Source organism: Arachis ipaensis, chromosome B05, assembly GCF_000816755.2.
Source record: "Arachis ipaensis cultivar K30076 chromosome B05, Araip1.1, whole genome shotgun sequence".
NCBI classification, from domain to species: Eukaryota; Viridiplantae; Streptophyta; class Magnoliopsida; order Fabales; family Fabaceae; genus Arachis; species Arachis ipaensis.
In genome coordinates, this window is record NC_029789.2 from 121,308,720 (window position 1) to 121,322,596 (window position 13,877).

Here is a 13,877-nt window from a genome sequence, read left to right on the forward strand (position 1 = left end):
CCTACATATAATATTTAAAAATAATAAATATGCAAGAATTTACTTATTTTATTATTTGAACTCATTTTTTTTTCTTTGAATGCGCTATGCACATATTTTTATCCAATCTATTATTCCATTTTAAATTTTTGATATTCCACCAGCTACACTCAATAACTCACAAAAAATAGTAAAAAAAAATATTAAACATGCTCTATTTTTGTATGATTATGTGTCTTAGTTGTTAGTTTAATAGTTCTTTTGAAATTAAAAAAAAAATAAAAATAAAACCTTTTTTATGAAAGATAAGTGGGAGATCATTTGTTAAACGATTTTTTTTTAATTTGTAAAAAAAAAAAAAGAATCAAAGAGTAGAAGATAAAAAATTAAAAAGATATATAAAGAAGGAGAAAAATAGAAAAATTGTTATTGTGCAAAGTAAAAGTAGAGGATTCTTTGAATAAATGAGGATATTGAAAAAAAAAATTATATTTTATTTTTTAAAATAAAATAAGTTAGGCCTAAAATTACTATATCATATTAATACTATACAAAAATATCTGAATTTGTTTTTGAACTTACTCTAAATTATTAATGAATTTAGAAAATTAGGGAGAGGAAGGCACTGCCCCTTTAATTGTACGTGTCTCCACCTGTGTGTGAAGAGAATATAAAATATTGTATATGATCTATTTTAAAAAACTAGTGTATCCCCGCACGATGCATGGATAGTGCTATGCAATATATTTTATCTTTTTCTATATATATATATGTTTAATAAAACTAATACTAAATTATTGTGCAAAACTTAATAATTTTTTGGGATATAATAATATTAAATAAATTTTATGATTTGCTTATTGTGTAAAAAAATGTGTGGCGTGATATTACACATAATAATCTAATTAAACATAAAAATTTATTAATGATTAATTATTCTTACTTACAATTTTATAATGTTTATTATTACTAAAGATTTAGTTACATTTTAATGACTATTTTTTTATTAATTTCGTATGCGATTTGTTTCATAAGAATCTTGTTTGAATAATAATATGCTTAAAATGAATACTCATTTTAAAATTTTAGTTCCTAAAATTTTGTTGAAAGGATTTAATTAATGGATATGGATATTAAAATATTAATGCTTGTTTAGTTGTGCAAGATGGATATAAATTTTGTATAGAAGGTAAAAAACACTTCCCTATAAAGAAGTTCAAATTTTTGGCTAGCCAAAAAAGAGTAAGACTGGGCCCATTAAATATGAATTTATGGAGACAATATTATATATTAATTATGAATTGGCTGAACCCACCTCTTCACTTACTCAAAACCGTTGGCTCATAAAAAGGTTCATCTTCTTTCATCTAAGTGGCATGGGAAAATGCCAAAAAAACAGAAAAGTTTTTTCATGATCATTTTTCAACTACTTCTAAATAGCTTCATATGTTACTCATGGGGATCTCTTAGAATACATTGGTTACAGCCGCATACACGCGCAGGTAAGGTAATCTAACGAATATTTATACATGTTTATATTTGTTTCTGTTCGAAGTTTGAAATAGTAAACTATGTAATTGACAATTGTTGGTTGGTTTGTGAAATGAGCAAGTGACGAAGTGAAATCATGTTGTAATGGAATAATAATTTGGATGAAAATGACAATAATTTCTTCATTATTTGACTGGCTCCTTGTACAGAGTAGTATGTACAAACCTCTCCCTGAATTTATTTATTGAGCACAGTAATGGTTGAGCTCCTCGAGGTAGATCTTGGTTTTGATTTAGTTTATTTTTTCATTGTTGATGATGGGTGTGATATAATATCTTTAATTATAAGTGGTCTACTCAATGGTAATGAGACTTCTTCCATGCTTTAGGTACTTGCTTACTCATTCATGTTTAACCAAAAATATCATGATTTCCAACTACGTTGTATGCAAAATGTTAAATGAAGATTAATACTTATGACATGAAAATGAAATTAGGTGGATACAAAGTTGATTAGAGATGTTAATTATGTTTATATATAATTGGATCACATCAGGAATTAGTAGAATTTTTTACAGTTTGTAGTTATTCCATTAGTTGAAATATCACATAGAATATTCCATTAGTTGAAATATCACACAGAAGGTTTATGTTACAAATAAATTCTATGTTGGGAAAGGATTGCTCAATTAGAACTAAATATATCATAATAATTAAATTATGCTAATTAAATGCATATTTAATCTGGTCTAAAAATAATTTGAAAAAAAATTATCATGTAATATGTAGTGGTTTCTATCCTTATGTAGTCTTCTTATTTTAGACCGTTTTCGAAGAAGTATGACTGATAAAAAAGTGTATTTTTTAACTGCTGTATGAAAAATATTTTCTCGTATAAAAGGAAAGGAATAAATAATAGAAACTCGTAATGAAAATACAAATCTCTTTGAGCCACTTTTTGAAATGATAGCTTTTTCTTACTGTATGGCCAAACATTAAAAAAAATGTGTTATCATAGATTCTCCAAAATAATTAAGCAATATAATCCGCAAGACACGTGTTATAAATTAAAAAAAAAGCTAAACATTGTAAATTGCCTATTGCATATAAACTTGAATGATTAGATAAGAACATGTACCTAACACATTGTGCATCATCTTATAAATTACCTTGTATGTGTAATCATTGCTGGAGCACTTTGATGATTCAGATTGAATCCCTATTTTGAAATAAAATTGTACAATTGTCTGCCTGAAAAAATAAATGGACTTCAATGAGTGTTTAAATGAAGCATTTACAATCTTAAAAAGCTAGAGTTAATTCATGAGAGTTAGGATTAAAATTTTCAATCTTCTAAACAATAAGTTGTTGCGTAAATGTAATTTACAGAATAAACAAAAAAATTCAATATAATTTGTATTAATCGCGAAACTTAAAAAAGGGCATTAAAACATGCAAAAGTTGTAAATATACATGTATACTGGGTTAGTCTTACCTCTGTGTCTTATGTGAAATAACTCTAGCTTAAATTCCTAAACACCTCCTTGTATACCACATTGTCTATTTTTCTCTTCTCATGTTCATCATGACAAATCAGAATCTTGAGACCTCTCCTATAAGTGACCTTTGAAAGTGCAACATAAAGTTGGTCATGCGTAAAAACAGGTTTTTTAAGAATCAACCCTACATTTGACAATGATGACCTTAGCTCTTGTTGATTGATATTGCATAGGATACCATTATTGAAAACTGTCTGTGAGAAATCTGAATGGTATTCTATGATTGGATGGAGTGAGGGTCATCCGTGGTATGAATACCTTATCACCGTTCCCACTACCTAAAAAGCTTCTTGCTTCAATGATGTGTCTTCCGTGTTTAGAAACTACCAACCGTGTGCCATTACATAGTCCAGCTGAGTGGTCTATGTTCCTTAGTAACATTATTGGGATCCCTACTTTTAATGTTAATTCATGGTTGGGAACACCTGAACATCTAATGCTATTTAGAAACTCGGGTGTATGAACTGAAGCCAATAAATCATTGTGCGCTTCTGATTGACATGCGGTGTCCAAACTATAATAAGTTTTAGATTCTTCACTGTTCAAACTCATCATAAAGCTATTGATTTCATCAACCATATGTAGAGTTGGTGCAAGTATAGCTCTTTCCTTCAAATGTGATACACAATTTACCCCTAGAAATAATTCCAGGTATGTTGCCTTGCAGATGGATACTATAGGGTCATCCCATTGATCAATGAGAATATCATCAGGAATTCCTATCTTGTCTATCCCATCAATAGGATCACCACACCGACCATCTCCAATTGACAAAATCCAATTAGCAAACTATTTTACCTCATTATTCCTTTCATCAAGAGTGTCCGTTTGCAGCCGCATGTTCTGTATTAGTGACAACAACTTGTAACTATCCCAAATATACGAAGAATTGATTCTTGCATTGACAATATCTTGCCTGCTGCCCTTGGGTATGACAGGTAGTATTTGTCGAAAATTCCCGCCAAATACAACAGTCTTGCCTCCAAAAGGTTGTTGAAGACTATTAGCTTTCTTGAACCTTAAGATGTCTCTCATTGTTCTATCAAGTGCTTCGATGCAAAGTCTATTGACCATTGGAGCTTTGTCCCATATAATAAGCTTACATCAAATTATCAACTCTGCCAAAGGGCTGTTCTGATTAATGTTACATGTTGAAAACTCGTCAAGGTTAATAAGGATTGCAAAACGCGAGTGTGTTGTTCTTCCACCAGGGGGCAAGAGAGATGCTATCCCACTCAAAGCAACCATCAAGACAATTTGACCTTTAGATCTAATTGCAGCAGCAAATATTTTCTAAATAAATGTCTTCCCTGTACCACCATATCCATATAGAAAAAATACACCACCATCACCACTATTGACAGCTGCTAATATTTGTTTATACACTCTCTTCTGCTCATCTGTTAGCTTTTGTAATAAATCTGCATGTTCCACTACTAATTGTCGCCTATCATAACGAAGCTCGTCACAAATAAGCCTATTGACACCATTGGAAATTAATTGTTGATAACACATGTCCATGTTAGGGAATGGCATAGAAGGGATGTCTCTTAGGCTCTTATTGTATCCCTTAAATAAGTTCTCAATTTCAATAGGAGTCAAGTCTCTTATTTCTGTCTCTGTCATATGTAAATCTGAGGTATTAAAATAAAACTTTATTAGTCACACATATAAATGTTAGATATCAAATTTAATATTCAAATTTTAATTTTTGATAAATAACAAATATAGAAAGGCAATTGATAAGAATGTAAAATTACTTATTACATATATGGACATGTAAAAACTAAAGATTTGAATACCTGTGCTCCCATGGTAATTCTAATTGGCCTAATGTGGGTTTAAAATCTACATATACTGAGATATAAAAAATCAAACATATAACAATCTTATACTGAAAATTATACCTTATATATAAGTCTAATTCATATATGTGGAATTGCTATGAATATATGTATTAGTTATGAATCATTTGAAATTATAAGGCTAACTATTCATACTATTATATTAGTGTAGCATCCCACTCTAGTTCCGAAGTGATACTTCATGCATCAGTGTAACCAATCAACGACTATTTTATATAAATGTATATAATAATTTTTTTCCATGTGATTCAAATCAGATAGTAATGTTCTCATCTACACTTATATATCAATATAAGTTTTTGAAAATATATATCTATTGCAAACTTGGAAAAACATAATAAAGAGTCGTAGAATGAAAATTGGTTTACTCCATGCTAATTAGATTGTATTTGACCAACATGCTATTACCTCAATTTAGTATGTCATGTGTAACACCCCAATTACCCTAAGCCTTACCTCTAGCCGTAAAGCAAAGGTTAATCAGAGGTTACGACAGTCCTAAAACTTATACATATTTATATATATAGAAGGAAATAATATAATCTAGAAGCCTAATGAAGGATATATCTCAAAGACAGAATTACAAAAGCGTGAAACGTTCGCACGAAGCTAACTCATAAGACACAAGATATAGATGCAAAAGAATGGAATATATATAGATTTAATAGTATAATAATCATAGAGGACAAGTCGCGACTTGCGGAGTTTAAGCCGACTAGTATATACAGACATACAGAGTTTGGAGTTAAAAATAGCTTATACAACTATTCTCTTAAATAAGCCTCTAAGGCCATAAAGATAAATATACAAAAGATGTGAGAGCAACTATAATAAAGAAAAAAAAAATAAACCAAGGAGAAACCATCCTCCGCTCTGTCACCATATCCGCAATCTCACCGAGTTGGACTCGTTCACAATAACCATAGCAACACTAATCGCAGAATACAATAATCAGGACTCTATCCCACGTTACCAAAATTCATATTCATTAACCAAACAAAACGAAATACTAACGCGAGGCTTTCTGAAACATACTTATCGAAACGAAGAAGGAACGGCTGAACCGAACAGCGGCGGTCTCTGAACCGGTTCGGCGGCAGCCCGGCAGCCATCTCAAACGACAGCAGCGACCGGACTCCGGCGTTGGTAACTGAAACCCACATACAGAGGTGATAAAGCTTCCGGAATCTTAAACGAATGAAAACCAAATTCAAAGCCCTTACCGGTAGAGTTTTCCGGCGACGGCAGAAGTAGCCAGAGGCTTCGGCGGCGGTCCTGGAAGTCACAGAACCACTCCCGGCGGTCAGTATCACAGAGACGCAGCTCCCTTGTCCGGCAGCGGCACCTGCGACGACCTGAACACTCTTCTGGCTGCAGTTCAGCTTGCCATCACCTGCAGCGGCGAGCTCAGATGGTGGCGGACACAACCCTCCTCCTTACTCGTTCCGATCTCCCTCTCTCCAGCGGCAACAAGGGAATGGCAGATCCTTCACAACGGCGGCGGCAAGCTCGCGGCAACAGCCGGCGACGAGCAGACCGGCTACTAGGCGGCGCGACCCTTTCCCCCATCGCGGCTCTCTCCTTCGCCTCAAATCTGCTCTGCGACGGCGCAAGGACGGCGGCGCAGCTGGATTGGGTGCGGCGGTTCCAACAGAGACGAGTTCCTCCGGCTCGTGCAGCAGCATCGTTGGGAGAAGCAGCGGCGACAGTGCGGCCTCAGGGGGACGGGGACGCCTCCCTCCGCGGATCCTCTCTCTCCATCACATCTCTCTTCAACTGGCGGCGATGAAGGTGATCGGCATGGTGACGGGCTCGGCGGCTGCGTCGCTCTCCTCCCCTCCCCCGCCGGCGAACTGTTTCCTTCTTCCCCCTCTATTTCGTTTTCTTTCTCCCCTTGGGTCTCACTGTGTGCGTGTGTTTGTGTTCATCACAGGGCTGCGTAGCAAAGAGGATGAAGGAGAGACTGTTGGCTGCGCAGCATGAAGAGAAGGGTTTTTGGGGATGGTGTATCAAAATTAGGGTTAGGGTTAAACTAGGGGTAGTTTTGTAATTTCACATAAATTGAGGATAATATAATAATTGAAACCCAATTTAAATCCAACACTAATTATGTATAGAAAATACTATTTGCTCACCAATTTCACAAATTATTTTCAATAAAATATCCAAATCAAATAATTAGGAGTAATATAATTAAATCCTTTATTTTCCAAAGTAGCAGTATTAATATTGAAAATATTAATTATTTAATTCAAATCATATAGAAATCCTTATTATTTCACAACTACCAACTTTATACTCTGAATATAGAAAATAATCCAATAATTGTGAAATTGGATAATAATCATAACTTATCTCAAATCCAATAAATCAAAACTTGCCTTAATTATCTTTAATAAAATGATTTCCGAAATTAAGGCTATAAATAACAATATGATTTGAGACTTGATCAAAATAAGACTTTTTAAAGTTCTGGGTCTTACATTCTACCCACCTTATAAAAATTTTCGCCCTCGAAAATTGATACAAAATGAAAGAAATTCCATAACAGTTTACCCTTGAACACATTTAAGGAAGAAGCAAAAAAATATCTCAAAATATAATCATATATATACGATTTTCAAATACTTGATTATCATAAGCATAAGGATGCAAAGGTAGGAGTGTAACTGCCAGGCAAACGTTACAAGATAGGCTCAATGCAAAAGCTGACATGGGTCAATCATGTGATAGTAGGGCAAGGCATCAAAGGCTATAAAACAGGATGGGGCTAAAATAACGTGCTTAACATCCGCACACTAATCTCATATTAGCCTCCAAGTTTCAACTTTCCAACTCCATCAAGCACTTTACAATATCATAGCCAATCATAAGCTTAACAACCGCAACTTGTTCGCAAGGAACAGAACACCCACGACTCATAACGTTTTACACCTACCGCTTCACCTTCCGCATTCACATATCACGTCTTAAAGAACTAACTCATCGCGTTACGTATACGTCTACAAGTCGCACGTGATATCAAAACAATTCTCGAGTCTACTCAAAAGGATACAAGATTTAGAAAGGAGAGTCAACTGTCAAGGATAGCAATAATAGATTTGAGAGAATATATCCAATCCCAGATAACCAAGGATACTCAAGCAATGAAGTTTACTAGACACAATTCAATTGACAACCTCAAAGATAACCCTTGAATCAAAGAAATCCAATAGGATCAACAAGGAGAAGGATCAGCGCATTAGTTTGAAACAAATTCAAGGTGAGTCGAAGAAGTATGAAGTTATAAAGGAGAATCTCTCAAACCCAAGACAAAGCTCACAGAACTCAAGAGCATAATTGAAATACTTCCGAATACATTGTTCTTAAAAGAATCGAAAACTTGTAAAAATATCACTTCGCAGTCTGAAAAAGAAGTTAAACAACAAACATCCTTCAAGGGAGTAACAAAAGCATAAACGTGGCTTTACTTCAATACAATTTCATGTTGAAGTAGATTTTGTAGAGTTCCAAAAACAAAATGCACACAACTTTGGCTAAGAGCTAAAATATTTCCTCAAATATTTTAGAAGGATAATTAGAGCACAACTTAACCAAAAGCAGTTCATAAAAACTCAGAAGTGATCAAATGCTTGTTCAAAAATTCTAAAAATTCATATTCAAACAAGCGTGTATAACACTTATAGCAAGTACGAAAGAGGAAGTTAAACTCTTTTTAGAAAAGAAATTTCAAGCTAAAAATTTGCTTTCAATTTGGTAAAGAAAAGAAGTGGTGCATTAGAACAAACCAATTTCCACTAAACAAGGGAGCTCTCCAAAACCTCATTTAAAATAGCGCATGCCAACTTTAAGAACAATTTTTGTCAAAATCGAATAATGGTTTCACTCTCAATCAAGCAACAAAAAATAAATTCCGTTTAAAACTTCTTATAAGAGAGTTCGAAACTTCTTTAAAAGGTTCAAAACAAGACTCCAAAAGTGTTCTTGAAATCACTATCTCCCATAAATCAAAACTTGCCTTAATTATCTTTAATAAAATGATTTCCGAAATTAAGGCTATAAATAACAATATGATTTGAGACTTGATCAAAATAAGACTTTTTAAAGTTCTGGGTCTTACAGACTACGACCTATATCTGAAAAATAACAACAAAGTATGGAATGAGAACCGGAGGTTATCAGTATGGTAACAGTGCCCAATAATGTAAGATGTAAGGCCCCGGAACGCCGAAGGCAATCCTAGGACTTCACACCAAACCGATATTCAAGCTTAACATAAATAAATAAATAAAGAACTTAAACCATAAACCATAAGCAGGATTTTCTAACTTAGGGGATTTCTAACTAGAACTAGTCACACCGCTGTATCCCACAGCCTTCGCCATCCAAACCTCCGTGCGATCCCATCGCCACCGCCTACCTAACCTCTTCAGCACCAAACAAACACAGATAATGCAAGCAATGAAAGCACAGGTAGAATTCATACATGTAACAAGTAAGTCAAGAAGCAAGTAGGCATATTATACAATTAGGCAAACTCAAGTAATCAAAGCAAGCAAGCATATAGAAGATGCATATGATGAATGTCTGTCCTATTGGCTCGTGATATCACTTGTCGGTCCGTAAATGCCAACCCGACACATCCTCCCAGATGTAGCCTTTTTTGCCATGCCAGGGATATAGTGCCCTGCACACTCATGCAGCAGCTCTTCTGCTACGCCAGGGATATAGTGCCCTGCACACTCATGTAATAAGGAGTTTACTACGCCAGGGATATAGGCCCCGCACACTTCCTGCAGCAGAGAAGGAAATAACCACAACAAATCATACAGCAGAACAATCTGCTACGCCGGGGATATAGGCCCCGCACACTCTCAACATCCAACAAATCATGCGGCAGAAACATCTGCCACGCCGGAGATATAGGCTTTGCACACTCGAAACAACAACTAGTCATGCAGTAGAACAATCTGCTACGCCAGAGATATAGGCTCCGCACACTCTCATATAATCCAATTATTTCCTCATCATCAAATCATCACCAGACATTATCATTCCTCATCTCAAATCACTCTCAGTTATCAATTCTCAATATTCATCAATATCATCATTTCTCTTCGAGTCCTCAACTCATCTCAACCGTCCTCAATTCATAATTTCCATTCCGAATTCATAGTTCCTCAGTTCTCATCTCATATACCAATTCTTCTTTAATCTCCATCCAGCCCATTCTCAGTACACCAGAAACCTAGGCCTCCATTTTCTAATTTTTTAAAGGAAAACCCAACTTAAACCCCTAGGACCTTTCCCATATTTCAATGCTCTAAAATAAGCCCAAGAGTCTTAAAATTGTGTTATAGAAGCTGACAACCTTGTCGGGAAGGTGAAATAGTTGAAAACAAAGTTTAAAATTATGAAACAGGGCGTGTGCATCCGCACAGGGGTGTGCGTGCGCACGCCCAGGAAGATTTTCAAAGTGTGCGTACACACCTGGGTGTGTGTACGCACAGGTACTGATCCTTCCCGACTTGTACGTGCGCACAGGACTGTGCGTTCGCACAGGTCGTAATGCTTCATTGATGTGCGCGCGAACAACCTGTGCCAGTGCTGCCACCAGAGCCCTTTTCCCTGCCTGTGCGTACGCACAGGTCTGTACGCCCGCACAGAATAACATTTTTGCAGGGTTGTGCATGCACACAAGGCTGTGCATCCGCACATATCAGAAAATCCTGAAATTCTGCAACTCTGCATAATTTCAGATTTCAACACCAATCTTTGAATTGTCATAACTTCCTCTACAGAAATCCAAATTTCACAAGCTTTATACCGATTTAAAGGGTGTTCAAAGATCCTTGATTCTAAACCAATTTCAACCAATTTTGAAAATCGAGGCAAAAGTTATGATTAGACGAATTTCACCAAAAATCAACTTTTACCCAAAATCTCACAAACCCAATTCTTACCCAAACCTCAATCCAATACCAATTCAATCACATATCAACCTTACCAAAACAGCGCAAAATTCATACAAACACTCCATTATACCATATCTCATTACCAAATTCATAACTTCCCACTTAATCATAAATCCACTCTCATAATCATAATCAATCAACAACAATCTCAACTACCAACACAAATCCTCATACTTTCCAATAATCATTATCATACTCTCTCCATCATTAACCAAATCTATATCAACAAACCTCCATCAACAACAATAAATCTCACATTCATCATCAACCTTCATAATAATTAAAATACCAACGATCATCATCAAATCATATAATCATTATCATTATTATTCTAATTCCTTCCCCACAACACTACCACAACATCAACCAATCCCCATTAACAACCCCAATTATCAATACTCATTAATACCAACAAATCTCATTAATCATCATCAACCACACTAATCCCATACAACCAACAATTTACATCAATTCACATTTAAATATTCATACATCAACAACATTCAATCCTATCTTAGGGTCAACTAGCCTAAGTGTCCATAAACATTACATATTACATAAAGGAAACTGAAACCATACCTTGGCCGATTCCCAAAATGTTCCAAACATCAAAACGAAGCCACCAAACTTGCTCCAACGCCTCAATCAACTCCAACAAATACCAAAACTCAATCTAACAACACATATATCATCAAAATCAAAACCTAAGATACACAAAACAACTAAATACAAGAGTTTAGTGGAATATTACCTTATCCAACGAGATTAGGGGTGAAATCTAATATTTACCCGCTACTAGAGATCACCTAAACAAGCAAAACAACAAAATCTACTCATAAACTATACATGAAAATGCGCAGAATCTAGGGCTGGAAACTCGGACGTGAAGAGAGAGATCTTACCAGATTTCTTTGGATAGAAACGTAGAGCTCGATGAGAGCTTCGCGTGGTCGCAAACGGCTCGTCAATCGGAGCTCCGGATCAAAAGTTATGGCTCCCGGAAGATGGAGGTGAATAGTAGCACCACCCCTTTCTCCTCCTCTAAGTCCGCGGCCCTCTCTCTCTTAGGGTGGAAAAATGAGCTCAAAGCTCATTAAATGAGTTTATATATATTGGAGATGGGCCCGGTCCAACCCGTTAGCATTTTTGGTCCGTTTGGCCCACTTTGGGCCAAAACCTTTAAGATTAGTGCCCGGTTTTTAATTCTAAATTATTTTTCTCCTTTCAAAACAATAAATCAATTTTTCCAAAATTTTATTTTTCTCAAAACACAGTACCGGACAGGCTTAAACCGGTTCGGCTGCCGGTTCTCGATCTTTCGCAGAAAATACATTTTCTGACTCAGAAAAATTCACTGAAACCAATTTTTCACATTTATATTTTCAAATTAAAACTTCTAAATTTTGAATCTATCTCGGGCACTTAAAATTATTATTTTTATATCATGTGCCTATAATCCGTGTTCTATAGCTGATATTTTGCTAAATCTATTCTTATACAGCAAATCTGATTGCAACAATGGAAAGGATACAATTTTCTTACTAAAGAGATGCAATCAATGATGGGTATTGAGAAGAAAGTGACATAATATAATTCTGCAGTTACTAAAGGTATGAAAAAAAACACATGTTTATTTATAAAACTACACGACATGTTTTAAATGCTATAATGAATTTGACTTGCTTTTAAGGGAGACACCTGTTAATGGGAATAATGTCAATTTCTATTCATTTTAGTACAGATATGGTCATAAACACAATTTTACCCTAAATAATAAAACCTATATTTGAATCTTACCAAATTTAGTTTAGAACATCACCTAGATTGAGTCATTATACTAATCCTTTATATGGTGTTAATTACAAATTTCATTAGATGCAAAAACTACTATTAAACCATTGTACCAAAAATACTAAATTTTTTCATAATATCAAAGAAAACAAACCAATAAACTAATAAAGTTTGTGGTAGTCAGTAATTACCTTGGTTGTTAAGTAACCTCCTTTGTTTATGTAGGATATCATCCGAAAGTAATTTCCATGTGTTTTCCCATACATGTTTTGGTCTAGTTATGGTGTTTGAAAACAACAATGTTGCAAATAGTTTCCTGAGATATTGACCCGACCCCCAGATACTTGCTTCCTCAATAGCATCGATATATTCCTTGTCATCATCTAGAATACCTTGTGCATAACATGCTTCTCTAAATGTAAGGTATAGAATACCGTCAATAGTTCTAATATCCTCAAAGCTAGTTGGGCCTCTCACAAAATTTAGGAGTAATCGAAGATAGTATATTTCTCCTGATCCTGGCGGCACAAAGAATATCCGTCTAATAACTGAATGAGACTTGCGTGGGAACCATTTCCTTAGTAGTGGCTTCCACACAAACTTGGATGGGAATTCTGAATATGTTAAACTCTGAGCCTCACTGTACTTCTTGTTTGCCTGGAACCATCCAAGAAACATAGATTCCTTCACAGAAGCCTTCTTAGCAACATCTTCTAGATTTTCATGATCTTGAAAAATAATAGGTTGCTCACCTGGACCCCAAATATACCACAGAAGGGTCTCTAAAGTGGATTCCGTACCCAAATATTTTCCAAACTGCTTCACATGGAAATATATATCTACAGTCATAATACATGCTAACTTCATCACACTCATCATTCTCTACATCGGTTGTGCCACTGCTGTAAAATGTGGCAGTTACTCGATCGTTTCCTTTATTAATATACTTGAATAAGTACTTGATTGATCTTGATTGGTTGCACCATTCAACGTTAATGTGTGTCCCATATCTCAAAAGAAGCTTCCTATTGTGTGGGACAACATAACGATTGTCAAGTTCAACCCCACATTTGCTAACTGTCTTTCCATCATCTCTTCGCCTGTAAACAGGATATCCATCCTCGTCAATAGTAGTGTTGTTGACAAATTTCTTAGGAAAGTGTCTAATGCACTTTCCATTCTTCATGCACAGTGAGTCTTTCCTGATGCTCCCACATG